Genomic DNA, 6000 nt, shown 5'->3' with positions numbered 1-6000 from the left:
CAGCTGAACCATATCATATGGCAACATTACTACGTACCTCACTAATATGTACAATTAGTATGTGTCAATTTAAAAATATTTTAACATAAATAAATAAATAAGTACATTAATTAATAAAGACTTCCATGGGGTTCTCAGGCCTTTGTCTTCTCACTTTAGCTACATGCCCTCCCTCTGGCTCTCCAACCCCTGCAATGAATGACCATCACAGAATCTCAGTTGTCATTCACCACTAGACAACTTCTCAGTCCCACAGTCCACAAAATAGGGAATGGAGCCTCAAGAGATGGAGGGCCTTGAGACGATCACACATCCGTAAATGACAGAGCACGGGGTAGAACCAGAATGCCTTTTCCAAAGCCTACGCACTTAAACACTACCTTGTTTTGCCAATGTGGTCCTAGATTTCTATAAACATGTCTTCATAAAGGCAGGTGGAAACTCTCAGAGTAAGGCTGAGCAAGTGGTCACAAGGGTACCAGTCACAAAATGAGCTCCCAGGAGATCCTACCATCCCTCCTTGTGAAACCTTGACCTCAACATTAAGATTAAGCCTAACCCCAACCACCCATCTTGTAGGAGCCATTGAAGTTGTAGCTCTTGAAGACAGAAACCAATAGTACTCTCATTTGGGTCATTCTGTCATGTATTTAAGTAAAAGGGCCTTGGGGTGCCCTTGTAATAGTGATAATAGTATTGAAAAAAAACAAAAGAGTTGGCAATAGCTCCTTGGAAGTCTCTGAAATAGTTAATATTATTGATACAGAGAGGCTGCCAGTTGGCACTTGCTGAGTTGCTTTCTTTCTCTCAGTTCCACTCACACACCACACACACACACACACACACAATCACTGCTACCACAGAAGTGCAGAGTCAGTGCCCAGGGAGCCATGTGCTAGTCAGTAAAAGATTTTGGAATAATACACTTAGAGTCAATTAAATACAATGTGAGGCAGTTACACAACGTCATAAAAACATGCAAGGAGGAAGAGCAAGAAAGGCACATGGCAGAGCCAAATAAGGACTAAGGTCCATAAGAGTGGTGATAATACGTTTTTAAAATGTTAGGCTATCGATGTTGTTTAAAATGTTAAAGTATTGATCACTTGCTAAAAACAGCCATTAGTCTCTTTGTCCTATCTGTTTGTAACATCTCAAACTTTCTAGGTCACACTCATTTTACCCAAACCCAGATAATGCAGTAGGTGAGCAGAAGCTGGTCTTTCCATTGAGTAGACAGGGACAAGTGCTGGCCTGAAACTCACAGCATAGCTAAGACAGAACTAGAAGCCAAGCCTTGCAAGTCAGAGACACACGTCACTCAACTGCACAATGGTGACAGGCCATTCCCCCAGAGACTTAGAGGCCTGAAAAGAGGGATGAGGCTTCATTCCCATTCTCTTTTTATTTTTAAAAATGTGTTTGCTTCTTCAAATGGCTCATCTGTCAACTTGATTCATTCTCATTCTTGAGGGTCTGACAGTCTAGCGAGGAAGATAGAACAAAACACCTAATTTTCAAAAGAACTCAGACCAAAACAAAGTCAACAATTAGCCACAACCAGATGGGACTGTAGATATAAGTAACAGAGAATGCTGGAAACACTCATCCTAGCAGGAAGCAGAACTGAATTTTAAAGGTGAAAGGGGGCCCCGGGCGCAGTGGCTCATGCCTGTAATCCCAGCACTTTGGGAGGCCAAGGTGGGTGGATCACGAGGTCAGGAGATCGAGACCATCCTAGCTAACACGGTGAAACCCCATCTCTACTAAAAATACAAAAAATTAGCCAGGCATGGCAGCGGGCGCCTGTAGTCCCAGCTACTTGGGAGACTGAGGCAGGAGAATGGCGTGAACCCAGGAGGTGGAGCTTGCAGTAAGCCAAGATTGCACCACTGCACTCCAGCCTGGGTGACAGAGCGAGATTCCATCTCAAAAAAAAAAAAAGGTGGAAGGGGATATCATTTGACTAGAAAGGATGGAGCTTTTGATTTGGGGGTAAGCATCTGAGGACTGGAGGCATGGTGTGAGCAGATGAATACGCTGATTGTCCTTGCTGGTGACCCAACAGGGATGCTGCAGTATCAGAGAGCACCTGGATGGTGAGCATCCCTGAAACTGCTGTTTAGACTTAGTCTTTATGCAACATGGTAACAGAAAGGCCAGAAAAAGGAAGTAGTTTGGACCAGGAATCATCCTTTCAGTCATGGCTGTTATTGGTGGCTCTGCCATCTTGCTCAATCAACAGTGTTTTTCAATGAAACTGTATTTACTGTTTTTTTTCCTCAGAGCTCCCTCCGCACAGTGTTTTCCCGGAGCCAGGGCGCTGAGCTGTGGGAACTAGGTTTGGCCAGCTCCCTGAAAACTTCCACCTGCTGAGAGCTCCAGTTGTCTCCCTGCCATCGTGATGAACGTGCTGCAGAGCGCAAAACTGGGGCACATGAAAAAATGAATTGAAATAAGGAAATGAAGCAACCTGTAAAAAACCAGCAAACAAGACTAAATCAGCAATGAAAATCAATGAGGCAAACACCATCTGGCCCTGAAAATGAATGGAGCACAAAAGGAGGCCTTGCCTCCTGGGGATTCCTGCTCCAACCGGGCAGACTTACATTCATGCCTGCCTGAGACCAGCCTGGGTTGGCAGCAAGTGCTGATGTGTTTTTGTAGAGCAGGATATTTGGGACATGTACTTTTTTCCCTTGACAATATATCGGGGTATATTTTTTACCTAATGAAACTCTAACAGGAATGAGTTATCAGTTTCATGAACACACAGAGCAGAATTCAAGGATTTGAATACAATGGAACTGTCCCTGAGAGAGGTACAGCTAGTTTGCATTTAACCGCTTGCATTTACTAATTCATTCCTTCACTCACCATCCTTCCATTCATCCATCCCCCTCTTCCTCTCTGTTTCCACCACCACTGATCTAGTCCACTCCACAGCACATCACTCCAAATGCTTGCTGGGTCCTCCTCTCTGGGCTGCCTTCTTCTGAGCCCTCCTCCACATGCCTCCAGAGCCTATTTTCCAAGCCCAAACCTGCTCCACTTTCCTGATGTTAGCCCTTTAATGTCCCTCCACTGCTCACACGCAATACCCACCATAGCCAAGCTTCTGCCAACCGGCCACAACCTGCCGCATTGTGCCCCCCATCACTCCATTCATGCGGAATTACTTCCAGGTATATTAGTAAGCTACATGGACTCATGCTTTGGTGTGATTTCTAATGCAGGTCCCTCATCCTGGAATGTGTCCTTTTTGTCTTCTCCCGCATTTTCTCACCTATATGCCTGCTGATATATACTTAAATATAAAGACCAAGTGTAGTGGCCATGAAAGTGTGCCACTCAGACCACTTGCTGCAGAAAGCATAACTGCCAGTGCCTCCAGCTGTTGCCCTTCTGGTTCTGCTGCCATGTTCACATGAAGGCCATGGTGCCAGTGGGCTGCTCCCAGCCAATGACTGAGTACAACGGGGTACTAAGGCAGCCCCATCCAACAAGACATGAGATTCCTCTAGGAGGAGACTTTGGCTCAAGAGTTCTCCATTGGTCTAGCCAAATCTTGCCTGGAACTGCTCCTCTGCAAACTGAGACTTTGCCAACCCTATCCTCCTTTATCCCTCTCTTCCTCGATAGGAATCAGGCCTGCATTGTGGTCTGAGGGGTCTTCCTGCCTTCTGCTCCCTCCCTCAATGAATCTCTTGTATGTAACCCTCTGTCTTAGTCCATTTTGTGCTGCTGTAACAAAATACCACAGGCTGGGTAATTTATAAAGAACAGAAATTTGTTTTCTTACAGTTCTGGAGGATGGGATGTCCAAAATCAAGGTACCAGCATCTGGTAAGGGCCTTCTTGTCACACCATAACATGGCAGAAAGCATCACATGAGTGAGAGATGGGAGGGTGAAGTCATCTTTTTAATAAGGAACCCCCTCCTGAGATAACAAGCCCAAGATAATGGCATTAATCCAGTCATGAGGGCAGTGCCCCAGTGACCCAAACCCTTCCCTTTAGGTCCCACATCCCAACACCACTGCGGCATTGAGATCATTTCCAACACATGAACTTTGGAGGACACATTCAAACCATAGCACCCTCTCTTTGCATCTGCTTTTCTGTGAACCTGAACTAATGTACCAAGTTAACGTCACTTATTTCTTAAAAATCTTCTTAACCTCCCTCAAATAGAATTGAACTCTCTTTCACTTCGTCCCCTGTACCTTGCATGTACTTTCATGATTATACCAATGGTTCTTTACTGTAATTATCTGCTTATATGGCTGTCCCTGTCACCCAGACTGCAGACCCCATGAGGCCAAGGGGTTTACTGTCTTATTTGTCTTATTAACATTACTGCCTAGTACAGTGCCTGTTATATTCAGATGCACCATAAATGCTTATGAAATGGATGAATAATTGATCTATTTATTCATTTATCAGTTCTCATCACCCTAGACTCTGTGTCAGGTACCGAGAATAGGGAGATTAATGAACCGGAATCCCTGACTTTAATATACTCTTAGGCTGATCAGTGGGATTAGCATGCAGATAATGACATTAAAAGTGAGAATGGAATAGCTTCTTTCAAAGTGGTATAAGCAAAATGAATTAAGAAACCAGAAGAAGGTATAATTGCTCTCACTGGGAATGGAGGATGGAGGAGGAATCAGCGAAGGCTTCCTAGAGACAGCATTTGGATTGGGCCATGTGGGATCTGTAAGATTTATACAAGGGGTATAGGACAGGAAGGGCCTTCCAGGCCAGAGAAACTACGTAAACAAGGGCACCAAAGTGTGTTGTGACGAGGGCCATTTTGTTAACTTCTGTCATGAAAATTTTCAAATACACACACAAAAAAGAAGGTAATGCATTTGTTTTACCTTCTTGTTTTGTTGTTTTAGCTAAATAAGGCTTTATTTATTTATTTATTTATTTTTGAGACAGTCTCGCTCTATTGCCCAGGCTGCAGTGTACTGGCTCAATCTCGGCTCACTGTGACCTCCACCTCCCGGGTTCAAGTGATTTTCCTGCCTCAGCCTCCCGAGTAGCTGGGATTATAGGCACCTACCACCACACCTGGTTAATTTTTGTATTTTTAGTAGAGACAGGTTTCAGTATGTTGGTCAGGCTGGTCTCGAACTCCTGACCTCAAGCAATCCACCCACCTCGGCCTCCCAAAGTGCTGGGATTACAGGGGCTTTATTTATTTGATGTTTGTTTACTCTGTCTGATTCTCTAGGGTCTCCATCTGCCTTGGAACTCAGAAAGCAGCCTTCACCTTGTTTGTTTCAGTAGCTCCATATTGTCAATCTCCTTGACTGACTTTCCCAAGTCACATCTGGCAGGCTCTGTGGCCAGGACTGATGTCTGTGAGGCTTCAGGCATTTGGCTGGACAAGCAGAAACCTTCAGTGAATATCCGCAGTCAGTCCCTGGGCAGAGGACTGACTGGCCCCTGAGGACTGGAACCTGGAGTGGGCACAGGGCATCATACACTTTGTCTGCCATCATCTACTGTTGGAAGGAAAACCCTGGCCTAGGAAGGATTTGGAAGGTGGGAGAAAAGACGTAGAGGAGAGAAGGAAAAGAACCAACTGCCTGCGGTCTGGATGATCCTGCTTCTGTGCTTGCCAGCCTTGCTTGCAGCTTCTATTGGGCACAGAGGGAGCTGGACTAGCAGGCAGACACTCTCAAAGATGGCTGGCTGCATCTGTGTGCGGTGCCTCTCAGCCAACCGGACTCCTCTCAACTGCGTGCTGGCAGCAAAAACTCCAGATCTCTGGTCACTCCAAAGGCTATTCTAGAAAAACTTCTGGTCTGGAGGACCAATGCCTAACTGAAGGTAGGGGAGGCCACTCCTGCTGTCCAACCCAAGGTCTCTTCCCTGCCCCTGCCCTACATTAAATTACCAAATAAAGTCTGAAGTACAGATTTCCTTGCTCTCAAACTTTCCTTATCACAGAACCATAGAAACACAGGCAGTGGGAAGCCTCAG

Source organism: Hylobates moloch, unplaced genomic scaffold (genome assembly GCF_009828535.3).
Source record: "Hylobates moloch isolate HMO894 unplaced genomic scaffold, HMol_V3 SCAFFOLD_1, whole genome shotgun sequence".
Lineage (NCBI taxonomy): Eukaryota > Metazoa > Chordata > Mammalia > Primates > Hylobatidae > Hylobates > Hylobates moloch.
This window is presented reverse-complemented; position numbering follows the sequence as displayed.